The 22906-nt window shown below is 35.6% G+C and overlaps 1 pseudogene; it reads right to left on the bottom strand.

The window, feature by feature from the left end:
• Window positions 1-15642: 15642 nt before the first annotated feature.
• LOC116470523 (large ribosomal subunit protein eL33-like) lies at window positions 15643-15993 on the bottom strand (annotated as a pseudogene).
• Window positions 15994-22906: the final 6913 nt, after the last annotated feature.

The following is a 22906-nucleotide window of genomic DNA, read 5'->3' as shown; positions in this document are numbered from 1 at the left end:
TATATATTATTTTATAAGCATAAGACATAACCTATAATTAGTGTTCTATAAAAACTATTATAATATGAAAGTGTGGGGGAGGTAAATGCTATTGAAATATTGGCATATCACTACTCCAAGACTAATGCATGTTATTTTCATGTGAGATGAAAATAAAGCCTTATTCAATTATTCGTTTAACTAAAAGTGGTCAGTTGGCATCTCACACATCACTCACAATTTCTTTGTCTTGCCTCATGTTGTATTTTCCTGCTAAGCATACTGTCACATTTCTTCTTTGTTAATGCACTAAAAATCATTTCTATCAAAATTAAAGTCAAGACATCCCTACACAAAGCAATCTTCATGTCTCACCTTTGTCAGTGCAGCTTGTATTACCTGGTGGAATTCTAATTTGTTTCTATTGTCTAGGTGTATGTTTTCATTCTTGCCTTCTCTTCTTGAAAAATATTTTAAGTTGTCTAAGACTGAAGCTCTATATTCTCATTTTGTATCCCTCAAGTGCCTAGTACATTGTAGTCTGTATTGTTAGTACTTGTCAAACACTTCTGGAAGAAGGAATACCCAGTTCACCCACTTTCTTTCCCACAGATTTTGCCCTCTCACTAGCTACATGATAATAAGGCACTGAGTAAATTGGCATTTGTACATAGCTTTATACAGTTAAAGACAGAAAATTCAGTAGTTTTATATAGCATCTGTGCTGTTCAGAATCTCTCTTTCCTTAAATTTCTCCCTGTGCCACAACAGGTAAAGAATATCTCAGGGTGAGCTATTTTCATCCCTTTTTGACTGTATGGAATGCTCCTTAAGTGTCATTTTATTTTTTTATCCAAAACATTTAGTTGGAAATTGTTAAATTTCCAAATTGTAAGGCAATTTTTGACTTTGTTGACTCTTGACCTCATGACCTCATGTAGGGTTCATAGCACAGCCAGGAAAGTTGAGGTATGACCATGTAGCTTTAAGTTAGAGTACCCTTTTCAGTCTAGATATGTCTTAATTTATGTTTTTGTTTACTTTATAATATATACCTCCAAATTAAGTTTAAAATTCAAAAATTATAGGGCGCATTATATTTATCTGTCAACTGAAATTTTATCTCTTAGTGAAAAAAAAAATCCAAGATTGGTTCAGAAAATTTGGCATTTAAACAGGATCATACTGACTTTCATGGGATTAATAATTCACATATTTTATCGCATTTGGGGCATTTCAGTAAGTCCATTATACATATATTTTCTGTGCAGTCAGTAAATTCTGTAGCTCTTAAAACCCATGAAATGAAATATAGGTTTGAAAAGCCATAACAGTATCAATACATTAATATTTATGTAGCTCTTTTCATGAAAAACATTCTCAAATGTGCTCCAGTAAAATAAAGTGAAATAAAGCATGAAGAGAATGTGGATGATTACAAGTCAAAAGGTCGCTTTAAAAGACAAATCAAATGAATCTGTTTGACAAAGTGATTGACCAGTTTATACCAAAGATAGCAACTCCATTTAGGTGACCTCTTAGCTTGGGAGGCTAGAGAATTAGAGGCAGCCGTTCAACAATGAGGCAAGTGTTATAATTAACAAGTCAAATTCAGCAAAGGCTTTCTAATCACTCAGATAAGACAGCTTCATTCCTATTGGACTATAAACTAACCAGGGCTTCAGTCCATGGGCCATTTTCATAACTCTATCAAAGTGACTTTGCAGTTCTAAATATAAATAAGAGTAAATAAGCTGATAAAATGCAGTCATAAAACATCTTTAATTTATTGTGGGGTTCTTCACATATCACAGAAACAAATTATTGATATAAATTATGCTAATTTCTTTCTATGATGAGATCATTCATGAGTAAAAGATAAATCTAGAGGACAAATGCCCTTTAATGCGTACCTACTTCTTCTCTAAATGTGGGTTGTCTCCACCTAATTTCCTTTGAAAATGAATGATGCTATGCAAAGATATACTTCACTTTAAGACCTGTTTAGTTTAAAATGATGGGAAAGCGGTGGGGGGAATAGGTGGAGTAATAACACAGGATGTTGTTGAAGTATATAATCACAAATAAACAGGAAAGAAAGAGCCTGGAAGGCCACGTGATCCTGAAATACTGTTGTTATAACATTTTTAACCACCAAAATTCTTCCAATGATTATGGAAACTTATTTTTTTCCCTAAGTATGCCTCATCACCCTGCAAAAAAAGTTACTCTAAAGATGGATTACTGATTTCTTTTCCCCCTGGATCTGAGAAGCTTTAGGAAAAAGATGACCGTTATCCACTCGTTTTAGCTACATATTCATTCATGTTATGAAGAAGGACAGGAATGAGAAATAACCAAGGGTGATTATCGCACTTATGATACTGTCATATTCCACTAAGGATCAATGTTTTTCTAATATAATTACACACATGATTTCTACATATAATTTATTGTAGTAATAAAACCTATTGGCTTAATGCTCTCCCTTTCTTGGGAGCCAGCATTCCTAAATGAAAAGAACAGTCGTGATAAGTAATACTTTCCTTTTCTTTCTTTCTTTCTTTCTTTTTTTTTTTTTTGTTTTGGACATGGAATCTCACTCTGTTGCCAGGGCTGGAGTGCAGTGGCACAATCTCTGCTCGCTGCAACCTCTGCCTCAATTCTCCTGCCTCAGCCTCCCGAGTAGCTGGGATTACAGGTGCCTGCCACCACGCCTGGCTAATTTTTGTATTTTTAGTAGAGACGGGGTTTCACCACGTTGGCCAAGCTGGTCTCGAACTCCTGACCTCAGGTGATCCACCTGCCTTGGCTTCCCAAAGTGCTGAGATTACAGGCATGAGCCATCGTGCCTCGCAGCTAAGTAATACTTTTCTAATTAAAATAAGGCTTAGTTCTCTCTATGATGTCTTATAGTGATTCTCTGTTCCATTTAGAATTCCCATGTCTGACTCTAATATTTCAAAGCTCCACATGGCTTTCAAGATAAAGTATACCCTGATCTGGATCCTTCATGACTTTTCAGCTTCGTGTGCCATCACTCAGTTAATCACATGTTATGTTCCGGTATGCCTGAGATGCCTTCCTGACCCTGCTTTCCTAACTTCTATTTTCCTTATTTAAGACTTAATTGAGGCATCACCTCTTCTTGAGATATTTTATAACATTTCTTTTCTTTCTTTGAGCCTGAGACAGTGCCCCTCTTGGGTAGGTATTACCACAGTGCCTTACGTTTTCCTGTATCACTATGTTATTAGTATAATTAACCAAGTCACAGAGTGTGAACATTAGAAAGTAGACACTTGGGTCAATTTATCTCTGCCTTCTAAACACCTGTGAGAGTTCATGACATTTAGTAGAAGCTCAAAAATTATTTGAAGGAATAAATAACGTCATCAGGCAAACAGTTTAACTTTACATAGTTGCTATGCAGGAATAACTCATTGCATCTGAGTGGCCTGTCCAGAGACACTCATCCCCTTCTTAGAAATAACCACCTACAAATTATAGCATTGCCAGGTGTTTATATCTGGCCCCTAAAATTAAAGGAGTCCCACTTTCTGCCCTAAAAGAGTATATATTAGAACTATTAGGTAACCTGAGGGGCTCTTTGAGAATTAAATTAAGAAACAAAACAAAACAAAATAAAAAATTGGGTAAAATACATTTATGTGAGATATATTTGGCTAAAAGGTCTGCTAACGCCCTGAAATTTGTGGATCCCAGGCTTTTTGCTGGGCTATCAAAACACTTGCTTATAAAGCCAGAATCCAGTTAAGTTTCCTTTTTAGATAATTATATTCTTTTTCATCTCAAATTATAGACTTACTAGTTCAACATCTATTCCTTCTAAAATGCTTTGCTAGATAAATTATAAGCCTGAGTTTTTCAAGCAGGTATTTTTTTTAAAAGCATAGATTTTTGACACAGTTATTCCACTATTCACCTCTATTTTACACTTTACCACCTTGAGGAGTGGTTGTTGGTATTAACATGGTTGTTTACAGCTTTAATTGAGACACCTTCCCTTCCCAATACACCATTGATCATGGATAGAAAGCAGATAGGGGCTAAGGCCCTGGGCTGGTGATGTTCATGCAGAATCTACATTTAACATTTGCAGTGCTTTTAAGACCTTAATTTCTGGATCTTTTGCATCTGAATTATCTAGGATGATTGTTAAAAGGTGGACATTGTAACCCTTCCAGAAACTAAATCAATCTTAATTTCTGAGTGTGAGCCAAGAAATACGCATTTTAATCAATGACTTTAAAAGATGTATCACTAATTGAGAAAGGTGGGCTCTGTTATAACTTCTTTCAGTAGGATATATTGTGAATGTCTTATTTTGACATGGATTTATCATTCAATAAATATTTATTGACAGTTTTACTATGTGTTGGACTGTTTTAGTAGTGGAGGAAATGAAGGTGAGAAAAGGCATTAAGAAGATTTGGGTTTAAGGGATTGACAGATAACATACAGAAAAACAACTCGATGTAAACAAGGATTATGCCCTCCCCTTCACTCTGAAGTACTGGAAACTAAGCATTTTCTTCTGTGTAGACAGCAACTTTTTAATACCAGACTAGAAACAGTCTTCAGAGCAGAAAAGATCACATATCAACTCTTCCAAAACTAAGGTGTCATGTTTGTTTCAACAGGCCTCCACTTTCAAATTGGTGTATAAATAGTAACGCTGCTCCATGACAGGCGATCTCATCCAGTTGATGCTTAGAAATCTAGATTGCAATGATTTTTATCTTTTTAGGGCATACCAGGAAGTTTTATTGTTTCAAGCTCTAGACTTCAAATGAATGTTTTCTAGAGATTTGATTTATTATTTACCAGGCAAGGTAGATTGTTTGGTTTTAGTTGCTTTAAAATTTTCACATACTTAAATTACAGTTCTGTTCTGTGGCATAGAAGCTGGGGCTCCCACCTGCTCTGTTGTCTGTGTGTAGATGACCTGTCTTCTCAAGGAGACCCTTGCCTTGCCAGTGGGTTCTCCCTTAGTCTCCACATAGCTTGAATGGCTTGACCTTCCATGTTGACACTTGTCACTGTTAAACAACCCAGTTTCATTAAAAAATGGCAGTTACACTTCTGGCTTGGCAGACTGATAAAACATTTGTCTGATCACTGAACTGTCACTCTGAATTTCAGATACTCATTCCAGTGGACCACCTTCACCGCACTACCATACCATGGCTATTGAGAAGTTTACTACAACAATATTCTCAATAATATAAAAATCCATCACTGGATTAAACTAGACCACCACATTTTGTCAACATTCCTGTACTATGGCTTTTATTATACTGTCACTTTGGCTTATGTTGCCAGCTTATATTGAAGGATGTCATCAGAAACTACGCTGTGGGGCTTTGTGACATATTTACTGTAGGGATTAAGTTTCTTGGTTCACCACATGACAGAGAAGCCTTCTTATAGGAGCCCGTGAGAGAATTTCTCTCTGTGCTTCTGAGAAATTGATGTATGTTCATCTTACAAACGCAGTGAATTACATAACTGGTCATGTTTTTCTTTTCCTGCTGACTGATCAAAAGGTCGTTACATATTTGTGATTTCTCTTTACTATGTTCACAGGATCTTGTGGTATATATGTTCTGTACTTATCTCCCAGCACCACATCACATTTTATTACCCTTAATTTTTTGTTGCCTCAACTTTCTTCCAAACTAAAAACATCCTTTATTTTTCTACTGTGTGTATTTCTTAAGATGTCCTAAATTATTTCTGGAACAAGACAAGTTACAGTTGTGAATTTTTTGAAGTTTGTTTGTTTTTGATTTCTAAGAGAAGAAGTGATCACTAATGATTACGTTGAAAAGCTCCAACCTATAACAATGAATAATCGAAAGAATATTAGTGAGATGGCATTACTGAGAGTGGGGTGTAATACAAAATGAGGTAAAAGAGAGCTTGGAGAAATTTAAGTAACAGAATGGACTTTGGTAAGCACTTGTAATATAGGCCCATATATTTTCCATATTTGGCTTTTGTAATTTCCGCTGTCTGTTTCCTTCACAAACATTATTCCTACAGTTGACAGTATCAGACTCAAGCAGGTAGGAATTAGACAATCAACCAGAGCAAGTTTGGTCCAGTTTAGCATTGAGTGCTTTAATTGTGATAACTGCTGTTCCTTTGATATTTGGTAATATCAAATTGACTAATTAAACCTTAACTACTGTAGATTATATTCATGAGAAAGCATTTCATTTTACTATTGGAAACATTGAATATAAAAGCCAGAAAATCAATTACAGAACATCCAGTCTAATGTGTTTATTAATAGTTGCTGAAACTGGGGATCAGGAATGTAATGGTACTTGCCCAAGTTAATTGCAACTAATTAGTGGGAGAACCAGAACTAGAATAGAAATCGCTTGATTCATGGACCGGCAACAACTCAGAATGTACATTTATTACAAGTCCTCCTGTTGAGGGCTTTGCCCCATTTTCTTTAAAGAGGCCAAGTTCAATATCTATAAAATGTCAAAACAGACAAAGAGGTTACTGATGTGAGAGGATACTTGGAAGTGCCATTCATGGTCTGTGCTGTTTCCGGCATCTGAAGATGAGGTGAGCTGAAGGTGAAACATGGGAAGAGGGCAGTAAGGGCAGTTAAATGAGAAAACCATGTCAGAATGGCTCTAGTAATTTGAGTAGCTAATGGAGATAAATATAGGTAGATCTACGCTTGCTCGTTAAGTGTATATTGAAATAATTATCTTGATAATCTAGGTAAAGAACCACATTTTCGCCTAAAATCAAGATGAATGAATCTAATGGGGTTTTAAGGATTTTATTATCTCATTTTTAAAAAATTTATTTTTGATATTGTAGACAAAGCAATAGCTATTACATTTCCGCAGTTATAGATTAAAACATTTTGTGCTTACAGAGAAAATTGTGATTGAGACGTTAGAATTTTAGGAATTTGTTTATTGTAACCAGTCAATCTGGAGAGTTCAGTTGAGAATAATATTGTTCCTATAGCACAGGAATTTCTTTGCTTCATTGTGAGTTGTAATTGCTGGAGATTCTAATCATACAGGTGATGGCCCTAATTATATTCATTTTATTTCAGTCAGCAAGACTACATTTACATGAAGCTGACACAATAATTCTTCCTGGTGTTTGACCCTCAATCTCTATAAATCTGTTATGTGAAATAACAGTAAAAACAGTTGTACTCTCTATTGTTCACCCTTCCAATAATAATAATGACCTCTCCTATTTTATGAAAGGCTTTTTTTTTTTTTTAACTTTTAAGTTCAGAGGTACAAGTGCAGGTTTGTTACATAGGTAAACTTGTGTCATGGGAGTTTGTTGTACAAATTATTTCATCACCCAGGTATTAAGCTTAGTACCCATTAGTTATTTTTCCTGATCTTCTCCCTCCTGCCACCATCCACCCTCCAATAGGCCCCAGTGTATGTTGTTCCCCTCTATGTGTTCATATGTTGTCACCATTTAGCTTCAACTTACAAGTGAAAGACATGTGGTATTTTGTTTTCTGTTTCTCCGTTAGTTTGCTAGGGATAATGGCCTCCAGCTCCATCTTTGTTCCTGCAAAAGACATGATCTCATCTTTTTTTTTATGGCTGCATGGCATTACATGATCTATATGTACTACATTTTCTTTATCCAGTCCATCACTGATGGGAATTTAGGCTGATAACATGTCTTTGCTATTGTGAAGAGTGCTGCAATGAACATATGCATGCAAGTCTTTATAATATAAACATTTATATTCCTTTGGGTATATACCCAGTAATGAGACTGATGGATCAAATGGTATTTCTGTCTTTAGGTCTTTGAGGAATCACCACACTGTCTTCCACAATGGCTGAACTAATTTACACTCCCTCTTACAGTGTATAATGTTCCTTTTTCTCCACAATCTTACCAGCATCTGTTGTTTTTTGACTTTTTAATAATAGCTATTCTGATTGGTGTGAGATGGTATCTCACTGTGGTTTTGATTTGCATATTTTAATGATCAGTATTGTTGTGCTTTTTCTCATATGATTGTTGGCCACATGTATGTCTTCTTTTGAATAGTGTCTGTTCATGTCACTTGCCCACTTTTTGTTTGTCATGTATTTCTTTTCTTAAAATTTAATTTAATTTTAGATTCCAGGATACATGTGCAGGATGTGTGGGTTTTTTATGTGTGCCATGGTGGTTTGCTACACCTATCAACCCATCACCTAGGTATTAAGCCCCTCATGCATTAGCTATTTATCCTGATGCTCTCCCTTGCCCCCCCAACAGGCCCTAGTGTGTGTTGTTTCCCCCAGTGTGTCCATGTGTTCACATTGTTCAGCTCCCACTTATAAGTGAGAACATATACTGTTTGATTTTCTGTTCCTGCATTACTTTGCTCAGGATAGTGGCTTTCAGCTCCATTCATGTTCTTGCAAAGCACATGATCTCGTTTCTTTTTATGACTGCATAGTATTCCACATTGTCTGTGTACCACATTTTCTTTATCCTGTCTATCACTGATGGGCATTTGGGTTGATTCCATGATTTTACTATTACGAATAGTGCTGCAATGAACATACACATGCATGTGTCTTTATAATAGAATGATTTATATTCCTTTGCTCAGTTTTTTGTGGGGCTGTTTGGTTCTTCCTATAAGTTTGTTTAAGTTCCTTCTAGATGGCGGATATCAGATCTTTGTTGGATACATAGTTTGCAAAAATTTTCTTTTGTTTAGGTTATATTTTTACTCTGTTGATAGTTTCTTTTGCTGTGCAGAAGTTCTTTAGTTAAATGAGATCCCATTTGACAATTTTTGCTTTGATTGCAATCACCTTCAGCATCTTCATCATGAAATCCTTGCCTGTGCCTGTGTCCTGAATGGTATTACCTAGGTTGCCTCTCGGGGTTTTTATAGTTTTGGGTTTTATATTTAATCCATCTTGAGTTCATTTTTGTATATAATATGAGGAAGGGGTCCAGTTTTAACCTTCTGCATATGGCTAGGCAGTTATGTCAGCACCATTTATTGAATAGAGAAGGCTTTCCTCATTGCTTTTTGTCAGGTTTGTCAAAGATCAGATAGTTGTAGGTGTGCAGCCTTATTTCTGCTTTCTCTATTCTGTTTTATGTCTCTCTATTCTGTCTGTGTTTCTGTTTTTGTACCAATACCATGCTGTTGTGGTTACTGTAGCCATGTAATATAGTTTAAAGTCAGGTAGCATGACTAGAGTAATATGACCTAAAAAAAAGTTTCTTCTTTTTGTTAGGATTGCCTTGGATATTAGGGGTCTTTTTTGGTTCCATGTGAATTTTAAAATATTTTTTTCCTAGTTCTGTGAAGAATGTCAATAGTAGTTTAATAGGCATAGTATTGAATCTATAAATTGCTTTGGGCAATATGGCCATTTCAGTGATGTTGATTGTTCCCATTCATGAGCATGGAATGTTTTTCCATTTGTTTGTGTCACCTCTGATTTCTTTGAGCAGTGGTTTGTAGTTCTCCTTGTGGAGATCTACAAAAGGCTTTCTAACACATTATCTTTAAGTTTCATAGCTTTATGAGGTAAGCAGGGCAGGTTCAGTTATTCCCATTTTATAGACAAGAAAGCTGAGAGCCAGAGGAATGATCTCCCATGTCTAAGGTCAGTAAGTGAGGCAGGGTTAGAACATAGACCACAGCCCAGGTCTTTTGGCTCCTGGCCCACTGCCTTTATCAATCCTATTACCACAGCAATGGTCTTGGTCAGTGTGACCTCTCAGGTGAATCAACTAAAAAAACATGACAACATGCATTCCTGTTTCTAGTTTCCTTCTCCAAACCCTTCCTCGACTTGCTCATTTCAATAGAGTAAGCTTCCTAAACTTGAATTTAATATGGAAGATAATTGACCTGTGGCTTTTGTGTTGATGGTGTAATGGGAGCCTATTGGGGGTTTATACTCAGCCATATCTAATCTGGAAGTGCGGGGGACTTAATGCCTCATAGAGATAACTTTTGACCAAGCTGGAAGTCAGTATTGAAATTCCTCCACTATTATCCCCTTTCACCACCCATTGACAGATGGTTCGGAAATCAAGTTGGCCCATGGGGATATGTTTCCAAGAATGGAGAAATTGATTGTAGTTAGCAGTGCTAGTCGCAAAATGTATCATTGTATTGACTCTCTCTTCTCTGCTTCGCTCCTCTTTTTACTCTCTTACACTTGTTTCCTAGCGTAGTGTAACCTAATAAAATAATATCACATGAGCCCTCTGTCTCAGGCTCTGATTTCTGGGGAAGCCAGGCTTAAATGCCAGGTTCATCTCTGTCTCATTTTTGGCTTAAGGAGTTCTTCCTTATATCCTCACCTGGATTACCTGACCCCTCCTCCCTATTCACCCAAATTTTACTCCTCTTTCAAGTTAGAGTAATGTGCCACTTGTTCTAGGATTGTTTGCTGTAATGTTCCTGGCCCCATGTGATTTTTTTTTTTTTTTGTCTCTCGGGAACCTCCATCTTTACACCCAATGAAGAAAACCGCAATATGTTTGTATCTCCTGTGACAAATAGTAAGACAATTTTGTATAAGCTAACCTTCTTTGCTAGTTCATAAACAACTTTAAGACCTTAGGTTATTTATTTTTGTATCCTTAGCACCTGACATAGTGTTCAGTGATTATTTCCCAATTGGTCATAATACAAGGGAAAGGAGAATTGCTCATTCTGATCAACTTAATCATCCATCTAATTGATGCAAGATCACTTTGGATGAATCACGTCTGAAGGAGTGTGACAGTGCACTCTGCTGTAGTTTGATTATTTGTTCTGTGTTGATATGAGAATAGTTGAGACTCATAAGCTACATCCTGTATGTCATGTTTCCTTTATTTTTACTGTCTTTGACTGGACTAAAGCATTTGGAAATCAAAGGTGAGGAGAATATTTAAAGGTTCTAAGCATTTTTATTATGCTGTATCTCTTGTTAATTCATTTAAGCTTTCATTTTATGAAAGAAAAAATTAGACACAGAATATTGGCATAGCCTACAAAGGACCTCATGACCTAAGGAGGTCATGCATGGTGGTATAGGGGACATTCTAGGAACAAGAAAAGCTCTGTATACACAAAGCAAGTTTTATGATACTGTATGGGGGTGGGATGCTTGAGAAAGTTTTTTTTTTTAATAATGTTGATACATATAAAATGGACTGAGCAACCTAACAGTGTGTGTGTGTGTTGCTTTTTAGCTTTTGGATTACCATATAGAGAAGGCTAATTTCAAAGGATCCATGCTGGTGGAAATATGGCTTAATATAAGAAATTAACGAGTGAAATTTCTTTAATATTCAAATCACTTCTTAGTATTAACTTAAAAACTTACCAAGGCAAATTAATTATTTTAGACTGTTGGGTTTCCACTTAGAACGTTTTTACTTAAAAAATGTTTAGCACTAGGTGGGGAAAGGAACTTGCGCTGGGGCAAAGGGAATCTCTTTTCCTTTGGCTTCATGTTTCCCTGTGAAAAGATCTCAGGGTGAGTAACGTACGTGGTCTTTTAAGCCACTGACTTAGCCTTCAGATGAAATGAGTGATCTGATGGAGAGTTTGGGAGGAGTTAAGCCTGTTCTGTTCAGCCTCTCTTTCTATTCTCTCTTTGGAGCCAACTGTCTTTGGGGCACTCACATTCTTCTCTGAACCACCATGCTGGAAGTTTCAAGTGTGAAGGCTGTACTTCTGCATTGAGGCCTGTGGTCATTCCAATCAGCCAGGGACTGGGGAGGGTGAATTTGTATAATTCAAAGATAAATCTTACTTGCTTTGTTCAGTTAAGTCACATAAACCAATATCAATTTAAGAATGAAGGTGAATTTTCAGTGTACATCTATCTGACATTTATGAATTTATATGGGTTATAAATACAGACAGGTCAGAGAAAGAGTAGTTATTTATGGACTGTACCAAACCCTGACAGAGCTGTCTTTACTTTCTCAGTGGTAACAGTGAAGGGATATCCAAGCTGAAGGAACTGGAAATGCTCATTCGCCTAAAGGGAAAGTCTGCTAACTGTAACATCCCACAGAAATGTCCTTAAGAAGAAACCGTAAATAGCAAATAATTGTACATGTACATAAGCCAATTTATTAATTCTAAAATTAGTTCTTTTTCTGTGTGGGCATGCAGTGATAGATGTTAAAACTGCCAACGCTTCTCTCAAAGCAACAAAAATGTGTTTCTTTTATGATTAGACAGCTTCGGTATAGTTAAAAAAACAAAGCAGGTTGCATTTGGAAAGCACAGTATCTAATGCTGTTAGTTAACTCTGCCACCTTTATTCTGTAGAGTGATTTGAATTCATTTTTTAGACTAAACATTCAGCATTGCCCTCCAGCAAACAGCTCTGGAGATGAAAGGTATCATTTGTAAACTGGTCCCATTTGCCTTTGAAGGCTCAAATTCCCTAATCCATCCCTTCCCCCAACTCTCCTTGACATCTATGTGAAAGTAAAATATTATTCAGCTTAAAATAGGACCTTGTAAACATTAAAAAGTATTTTCTGGAATAATACATCTTGTTTCTTTTTTATGATAGCAGATTACAATTTTCTTATGGGTTGGTAAAAAGAAGTTTTTTGACTCTAAACATATAATTTTTTTTTTTTGGAAGGTGACATTATTTATCAGTCCAAGATTTCAGATAAACTTTTTACTTCAGCCCTTGGAAAAGTCTCTAAAATATATTCCAGAACTATATGTATAATTTTACCAGAAAGTAAGCAATGCTGTAATATGTATTAGGTGCTTGAATAGAGCAAGCACTGAATATTTGACAAACACAACCTTGACTTTTACTACCTTGCTATTTGGTTAGGAATGTATGGCATAGAAACTGTTTTTATACTCCTTTTCTGCCCGTTTCCAAACACATACTTGTCTAATCTTGATCAAAAGCTCTTTAACAGACATTAACTAGCCCTCTGGAAGGAGAAACTGCTATTCAACTTTTGAGTGTTTTACCCCATGTGAGTAACTTGTGCCTGATTGTTTCATAATAAATAGTGTAATTTGATTAGATATTAATTGCTGAGCCCTCTCACATAAGTCCCGTTCCACTTTTTAAAATTTTGAAATGACTTTTATCTTCTAGGGGTTTGTTTTTCTTTTTGCCCCCTCTCATTGTCAACCCCCATGCTTCAACAAAACGCCACGAATAAAAACCACTTTCCAAAACCAAATTAGATGGAGCAATAGTCCTGTTAGATTAACCACAGTTCCTCCCTTGTCAGCTATAAAAAAAAAAAAAAAAAAATCTTTTTTTTTTTAAACAAGGAAAGAATAAACATTTGACCCTTGTCGCGGACTTGCTAAAAAAGGAAGGAAACTACTCTTGCATCCATCCATGTCATCTACATGATTGTGTAGAAGATCTTGTTTCCTGAGCTATCTTGATCCACAGGGCTTTTTGATCACTGAGTTAGAAATTTCTCCTGCACTCTCATTTTGAGAATAAATTGCTCGTGGGCTACCCCCACAACTTTGGGGATAAAAAAGAAAATTGACTGTGCTTATGAGGTGGACACATGAAAATGAACAGATATGAGCAGGCAGAAGTTGAGTTAATCACTCCCTCAAATTTAATCATGAGGAAAGCTCCCCTCTTCTCTCGAAGATTTCCATGTGGCTATGGTTGCAAGTGACCCTGTCCTTTCAGTCATGGGTCTGGCGAATGTGAAATTATTTTGGATGTCGATCTGAAATGCCTCCCATGATTACTTTGGAGTTATCAAATGGAGGTCAGAAACAAGGCAGTAGGGTCTGTCACCTTTCAAAAAAACAAGATTTGAGGAGAACATAGTTTCTGAGTGGGATAATTCAACAGAATTGGGAATGAGAAGGGTCTCAGGGCTGGAATATAGATGCTACCTGTCAAAATGGAAGACAGCAGCTGAGGAGATGCGAGCCCAGACTGCTTCAGGCAGCACTTCTCATTACTCATGCTTTCGTCACTATTAAAATGCATTCCCAGGTCTTTCACTGTGCAAAGATGATTTTGGTCAAAATGCATTGAAAATATAATGGCATGAATAGGAGAAATACCAGTTTCCTGCTTGTAGCACTACTCAGATTTAGGATTTATTATTTTTAAAGTTAGTACATAAAATTGTCTTAGAAAGAGTCTCCTGCATTTCAATTAGCCTTTTTCTTAAGGGAAGTCTTCTGAAGTTGAGTTTAACTGCAAAGGAAATACAACGTGAAAACACAGTATAAATTAGAATGGTTATTGCTCTGCATCACTTTGTGTGTTCCTATAGCAACCCCTCCAATTTTACTTGCCCCTTATTGACCAGGCATATTTTCTGTGACTGCTCACAGAAGAATAAAAAATGAAGAAGAAAAAGAAAATGAGGTGGGGGATGAGAATTAAAGCTACCTTTTGTTCTTTTACAACCACAGGTTAACTGGTTATAAATGTCCCCCTTCCTTCAAATAAGTGTCATGGAGTTTTCCTTGCTTAAATTAATTCTTTCCAAGCAGTCCACAGAAACAATCAGCCCCATATTCTTACCCGAAGCATTTGGATTCTGAGACAAATGCAGCCCCATGAGTATGTATATTAGCCAGATGCAGGCTATATTTACCCACCCTATGCTTACAGCAACTGCACTGTGAAGAGAAATGTAAATATTAATGAAGGATGTTTCTCAGGATAGGATCTTCAGTGAGTGCTCTTCATCTGTCAAAACTGACTCAATCAGTACACACTTTCTGGACAGATCGAATGTTTATAGAGCCATAAATTGACATTTATCTGACAATTTTTGTATTCCTATCAAATGGCTTTCTTTACTAGGCCTAGGCGTTTCAACACACCATTGGTGTTACTGCGGAGAAATTAAACATACACTCTCTTTCACATTTTTCAAGTGAAGATAAGAATAAACTGGATGTACAGCTAGTGGCCCTTTCAAGAGTTATTTGGGTATGAAATGTAAACATTGGCCTAAGTAAAAAGGTAGAGATAAATCCTAATAAAGTATTTTACCCTTGTCTGTTGGGAAAGGAAAAAATCCTATTATAAAAGTACTCATTATTAAATTAATTGTGAAATAGCATGATGTATATGCATAAAGAGATACTTGTGTTATAGTCTCCAAAATATAAACAGATGATGAGATTGCTACTTTCTTTTCTGTGACTTTTTTTTCCGAAAACAAAACAAATCTATAAAAATAAATCTAAACTACTTTGTTTTTCAAAAGCAAAATATAACTGTTAAAAGAATAAAACTTAAATAATATATGCACACTCAAACATACTCACACATACACACAAACCCTGTAAGTTAAATAACTCTTAAGAATAGGAAGAAACTAGCTGTTACTGACATTTACTATATGCCTGCTAAATACCAACAAGACCATATTTTATAAAATTAGCCATATTATGTTTACCTTATATATGTAATAGGATTTTTTGCCTCCCAACATCGAGATTGTTAAGCAATTTCAATATACATTTATAATATATAGGATAATTATGATGCTAAAGTAGGTGTTATAATTTTTAAAAATAATTCAAAAATCAACTGCAAAAGTTAAATGCATGTATGTGTGTGTTCAGCATGTGTGTTTTTACAACAGCACAAATCCATTTTTATTTATTTACTTTTTATTATTTTTAATCCTTAAGGGGTACAGTATCATACAGATTCTGTGTCCAATGGCCTTAGCAAGAAGATTGCTTTGGAATTTGGCACAAACCATGCCATCGTTTCCATGGGCTGGAGTTACCTTTCTCAAGATTACTCTTGGTTTGGTTTTGTTTGGTTTACCAGGAGTCACTGTGTTGTTCTTTGCATTGTATACATAAACACATCTCTTGCCCAAATAAAGTTAAGTTTCATCATGGGCATAAACGCCTTCAATTCAAAAAAGAGATGCACATTTCCTTTGGTTCTGGAGACCCAGCTCATAGCCAACAAAAATGGCCTTGGACCACAGCCTTTCAGACATATTTGCCTTTTACATGTCCTGTTCCCAGCAGGCCTCCTCAGGCTCCAAGATGACGTAAAGAGGCAAAAGTTACATTTGAAGGCTGAAGACTCAAATAGCCAAAGGCAGCAGAGAAGCAAGTGCTCTGAGTCTACCTAAAAGAGGACCTATTCCTCTGTGCCTTCTCCAGAAAAATCCAGAGGACCAGAGAGAAGCACACCAAAAAAACATCTATAGCCATGACAGAGTACAGTCAAGTTAATGGAAACCTTATGCCATGACCTCTTTCATATTTTGGTTTCTGTTTCAGTTTGTTTTGAGAATTGAGGTAACAGCAAACAAGTCCATCTTAAGAGTCAGATGGACAGCTAAAAATCTAGGAGGTCCCCAATAACCATCACTTTCCCTTTCCTTTCTATTACTCCAAATGTTTTTCTTTTGTCAACATCTATTCATACAATTCTACCAGGTTATTAACGTTGGCTGCATATCTAATCACAGGGTCATCCACTTAGGTTTGGTACTTTTCAAAATGTAATTAGCCCAGAAAATAGTATAGGTTGGTTTTTATGGCATATACTTGAAAGCAAATTTTACTAAAGAAATTAGAGACAACCTAAATATTCTGGTGTATCTTCAATATACCTTACTATCACACTTGTCACATTGTATTTTAATTGTGTACCTGTTTATTAATATACTCCCCCACTTCAGCAATAAACTTAAACTCAAAAATTACTAGGTGCTCAAAAATGTTTTGTGTTTCGATTTTTGTTTGCCCTTTCATTTTTAAGAATTAAATATGTCAGGGGCTGTGAAAGGAGAAAAGGGTGGTGATTGTTTGATTCCCTAAAACAGAATAAAGGAGTGTAGATCTTTCACCTTCTTGGTCTGCTCAGCAGTTTTTTCAATTATAGATTTTTCTTTCTCCACCCTGATGGGACTGCCAATCACATAGCTTCACCTGTAGTACAAAGGTGCTTGGCAATGATGCTAAGCCAACCAGAATACCCTCTCTCTCTAGAATTATTAATTAAGTCATCAGTAGCAAAATGACTCAGCCAAGCCAATCAAGAGTTCTTTTTGAGGCATTGATATGGACCTTGAAATTTAAGATTCTTTTTCTAGAGATCTAGACCATTGAAAATCATTAAGGATTATCACTGCTGAGAATGAGGCCTACTAGGAAAAAGGAGAGCTAAGAGGAAGAAAAAAAATTGGATAGATTTCCTAATGACATAATTAAATTCTTAAATCAAGCCATACCCAACATTGGACATTCCATAGATATTCATATGAGCCAATGTGTTACTTAATTTGTTCATTCCAGTTTGTTTGAGTAGAGTCTGTCATGTCTTATAACCTAAAGTCTTAACTAATATATGGGGTGCTATAGAGTTTACAAAGCTCCGAGCAGTGAAAGCAAAATATGACTGGATAACACAAAAGAGCTGAGCCAAGACTACTTTCTCCATTCTTTGTGGAGCTAGTGGCCTCTTGCCTCTGCTTCTTATTAAAAATTTGCTTCAGTTTCTTCCTGTCTCTGCAATTTATATATTTCCATTCTGTATTTATAATTGTGCCTTCTCCTTTTCTGTATAACAATGTCAGATAGTTAGCATGTAACCTAGAGTCAGGGCCAGAATTACTGCCATTCCTCAGAGCACTGTGGAGCATGTTGTCTCAGCTTTCTCTCTGCCTCAGCTTCCTTTCACAACATTCCACTAGAGATTCAAGGCAATGCGGTCCTGTTGATATACCCTACATGAGTCAGCACCATAGGACAGACAGTAAGGATATAAAGTGAATCTGGAAAACCAAACAATTTATCTGATAGAATGAAGCAATGTAAATTTAAGAATACAGGATTTGTCCAAAGTTTTGTTTTGTTTGCTAGTTTAAAATATGTGCAAGCCCTGCTGGAAAGGTCTAATTTATATCTGAGAAGCAAGCTGTTTTCTGGTCTAATGTACCTTTTTAGTTTAAAAGCATGCATTTTAGCAGCAAATTCTCTGGTTAGCTCAACAAGCCTTGCACTGCAATCTGACTACACATACTGGAGTGAAGCGTCATCATGCCCTTGGGTCACGAGGAAGAGCCTCACATTGATAAGCTACCTATACCCCTAATAACTGAATTATTTATCCTGTAACAAAGTTTGTTCCGCCGAGACTTAAATTAAACAACTCTTAGAGATAATTGGAATAAAAGTAAAGCACTGAAACCTAAATGTAACTATTAAATTTAAAATTATTGCCCAGATAAAGTGGAGTTCAAAATTAATTATATAAAACATGTTGGTTTTATGACTAAATATAGCTTTACATAATATACTTTTAATGTTTATGCTCATTGGAACTTTATTTCACTCCTTTCCTTTGGAGAATAGTACATTAAAATGTATGTGACCTGTTCTTTCTGCTTTCAAGGAAATGAATTATTTGCTATGGGCCATGCCACCCACACCTTCCTTTCTTATCCCCTTACACAGATTTTGCCAAAAGTTAAATTAATTCCACCTAAGGTATTTTTTTTTTTTTTGCCTACATTTTCAGTCCTCCTCCACTTCAAGTAATCTTATTTTCACATTTAGTTAAATCTCCTATTTCTCTAAAATAATCGCTCAAAGGGATTTGATGCCGGGAGTCCACATTAGCACAGTATTGCCCCATAGTCCTTCAGAATTCAGCTTTGAAATATTTGCACTGTGTGCCCCTGCAATTAAATGACAAACCAGTAGTTCCCCTGAGGGACTAGGCTGGGGTGATTTTACATTATGCAAGTTTTATACTTTTCTGTAATTATGCTGAGATCTATTTGTGTTATTAGCAGGCTGCTTCAATTTATAGAAATAGAAGATTGTAGACGTAGATCATCTATAATTCCTTCACCTTCCAGATTAGGAAACCAATACCCAATCAAGTATTGTGACTGTCTAAAGGTCACATAGCTAGTGATTACTGTGTAACCTTTTCCTCTTTCAGAGGTTTTGAAAATCAAAGAAAATGTGTAATAAATTGCAATAGCTCAATATCCTAAAGTCCCAGAAGCTTAAGTTACACTGTACTCAATGACTAATGTCTGGGTGTGACCTCAGAACTCCCAGGTTTCCAAAACCAACACTGATTGCCTGAACTAGATGATTTTTTCCTATACATTATTCACCAAATCCCATCTGAAGGAATTGTTCTGGAGGCTAAAGTATATCTCTTCTTACACATACATGAGAAATAATAGATCATTCAAAATACAGCAAGAACCGTATTGCCTGTGAATTGGATGTTTGTCCTGAATCCATGTGTGGAAGACAGCAATGTCAGGAATACAAGACCCTGCTTCTGTGTTCTTCAACACCACCAGCAAAGAGGCGCTTTGCACAAGGAACGTTCTGTTACACGACACATGCAAAGACCTTCAGGAAGCTTCTTCTGGAATGAAATTCCAGGTTCTCCCAAATCCCATCCCTCTCATAATATAGCACCAATAATTTGAGTGGCCTAAACATCCCACTTGCTTGCAGACTTTCATTATTTCTCTTCCATTTTCTTTAGCAAGTGATGGGGATTGGTCCAAAATAAATAAAAATGTAACACAAATTTGGAAAGGCAAAAAAGCCTTCTTCAATATGACCAGTATAGTCACTTTGATGTCTTCTCTATTTAAGATTTTATGTGCTTCTTCTGAAATAAAGCTTAGTTATTTCTTGTAATATTTATAAAATAATAAACACAAAAAACAGAAATTCTAATTTTAAGGTATTAAATAACTTTTCAAAAGAGCTTATCTTTTCAATATAAAATATAGAACATGCTAATTTTATAAGCAAAGCAGTTTTACCTAATATTTTCTGTCTCTACCTCTGATCTCTTTTCTTAGACAACCATATAAATTGGCTTTGGCTGATAATGTCATGTGACAGCCAAGTAAATTCCATAATCCAGCGTATTCCTTAACCCTTCTTTCTTTTTCCCATTGTTGCCTCTCCCTCTTGTATACTCCAGCCCTTTGAAGTTTTAAGACTCATGGGTAGATTAAGCTCATCCCCAGACTGCATATTTCTCATGTTTTCCTTTATATTCTCCTCTCTCACTCTTTAGATAATCTCTGAGTAGGTGACATGTTTTTTTGAAGCTCCCTTGATTTTGCCAAATCTCTCTTTTTCTTTGAACTGGGACAAGGCTCTTTATATTAGATATAGGACTTCTAAAAATATTGGTTGAACACCCTGTTTAAATATCATGAATTCATCCTCTGGACATTTGTATTGAGTACACAGTGTCAATCCTCAAGGTATTTATTGTCTATCGGGGAAGATTTTTTTTTTTTAGTATCAGAAGATACTAAAAATTATAGAAAACATAATTTATGCCAGTGATTTGTGGGGAACAGATGATCAACAGAATTGTTGATTTGTAGAGTGTCATATAATTGATACATTAAGCTAACACAGTTTCTCTGTATCTTCTAAGGCAGAATAAATAGGTTGTGTGTGTATGTTTGTGTGATTCCTTTATTGGGGGAAAATTTTACTCATAATAATTTGGAACAAAATTTGTATTTCTTTATAACTTCTAATTTCCATATATTTTACATCTTATGTCTTACCCTTTTCCAAATCATTGATCCAACATCCTCTATTTTGACAGAGTGAAAAGTGTAGTCTAAAAATAAATCTAAAATCAATTTCTGACTTTTCTGTCATGGTTTACATCACTATATTTTGATTTAAGTCAGAGAAATCTATTTTGGTCTCTTAGTATTCAGAAAGATATTAAGCAAGTTATTTAAATTCTCTGGGACTCAGTTTTCTCATCTGTAATATGAGGATGACATGAACATTCTCTCAAATAATAAGAATTAATTGACATAATAAATTTAAAGTGTCTATAGTAGGTAACAACAAATAAAAACGGGTTATTACACCCCAAGCAAAGTCCATGTCAGCTATTTAGAGCAGAGGTTGACAATTTTTCTCTGTAAAGAGCCAGATAATAAGTGATGGCTATACTGTCTCTGTTGTAACTAAAGTACCCATAGACAATATGTAAATAAGTGAGTATGACTGTGTTCCAATAAAACTTTATTTACAAAAGCAAATGGTGGGCTAGATTTAGCCTATGGGTTGCAGTTGGAGGACTCCTGACTTAAAATATTGCACCTACATTTTACCTTTTGCTGCTGTCTACTTTTTATAACCCAATTCCACTCAACTTTTCTATGAATTCAGTAACTGATTCATATTTTCTTTTAAAATCTGTTAAAACATATTAGATATAAAATGTATTAATGATAATACCTGTTAGTTACCACTCGGATAAAATAATATAAAATATTACAAATGTGAGTGGAATCTTCCTAAGTATCTTTTCTCAAATCCTTTCCAATTCTTACTCCCAGAGATAAATGCCATGCTCATTTTGTGTATATCATTTCCTTGAATAGCCTTTTAGTTTTACCTAATATGTATATATTCTTTAAAAATATTAGTCTATTTGACTATTTGCTATGATCTGAATGTTTATGTCCACTCATATTCATATGTTGAAATCTTAATCCTGATGTAATAGTATTAGGAGGTGGAGTTTTTAAGAGATAGATTATGAGGTTGGAGCTCTCTTAAATGGGGTTGGTACCCTTATGAAAAGACACAAAGGAGCTCGCTTTCTTTTTTTTTTTGAGACAGTCTCGCTGTCGCCCAGGCTGGAGTGCAGTGGCGCGATCTCGGCTCACTGCAGGCTCCACCCCCCGGGGTTCATGCCATTCTCCTGCCTCAGCCTCCCGAGTAGCTGGGACTACAGGCGCCCGCCACCTCGCCCGGCTAATTTTTTGTATTTTTAGTAGAGACGGGGTTTCACTGTGTTAGCCAGGATGGTCTCCATCTCCTGACGTTGTGATCCGCCCGCCTCAGCCTCCCAAAGTGCTGGGATTACAGGCGTGAGCCACCACGCTCTCTGTTTTCAGTCATAGGAAGATCCAATGAGAAGTTGGCAGTCTGCATCTCAGAAGAGAGCCCTAACAGAACTTGACCATGCTGGCACTTTGCTCTTGGACTTCCAGTCCGGAGAACTATGAGAAATAGATTTCTGTTGTTTAAGCCACTCAGTCTGTGATGTTTTATTATGGCAGCCAGAACTGACTAAGACAGTATTATATTTATATTATATTATATTATATTATATTATATTATATTATATTAATGTATCCCATCTTTGTCTTTTCATTTAAAAAGAAGTGTTTAAGATATATCTATATGGATATATGTAGAATGGGTGCATTAATTTAATTTATAATTCTATATAATATTCAAATATATGCATATACCACAATATATTAATTGATTCTTCTCCTCACAGAAATTTATGTTATTTGTACCTTTCGTTTTGCTTTTCTAAACACTTTTGCTATGCATATTCTTATATACATGTTTTGCGTGTATGAAGATTTATCTAGAGTTAAATACATAAAAATAAGTTGCTAAATCATTTTCTACTTTTCCAAGTTTTGCCAAAGAACCTTCAAATTGGCTTTAGGAGTTTACATTCTTTTATGAAGATGGGAGAATTTTAACTAATTTATATGCATTCTCTACTGTCAGGCTTTTAGTGTTTTTCACAAGTTGTTAGACACAAGTGGTATTTTATTATGATTTTAATGTGCATTTCTTTAAAAATTGGAGATAATTTTTTAGATATCTATTTGTTCTTAGGTAAGGTTGCCAATACATATTATCAGATTTTCTTCTGAATTATTTGTATTTTTCTTATAGATTTTAAAAAGTAATTTATGTATTATGGTACCTAATTGACACCAAATTTGAAAATAATCTTCCAGGGAGTTACTGGACGTTTTACTTTGTTTCAATGTCTTTTCATGCATGGAATTAAAATTTAATGTAGTATCAAATTTATGAATCTTTCTGTGCAAAACTGAGTCA

Source organism: Hylobates moloch, unplaced genomic scaffold, assembly GCF_009828535.3.
Source record: "Hylobates moloch isolate HMO894 unplaced genomic scaffold, HMol_V3 SCAFFOLD_6, whole genome shotgun sequence".
In the NCBI taxonomy this organism is placed as follows: Eukaryota; Metazoa; Chordata; class Mammalia; order Primates; family Hylobatidae; genus Hylobates; species Hylobates moloch.
The sequence above is the reverse complement of the archived record's forward strand: the minus strand, read 5'-3'. Positions and strand labels throughout refer to the sequence as shown.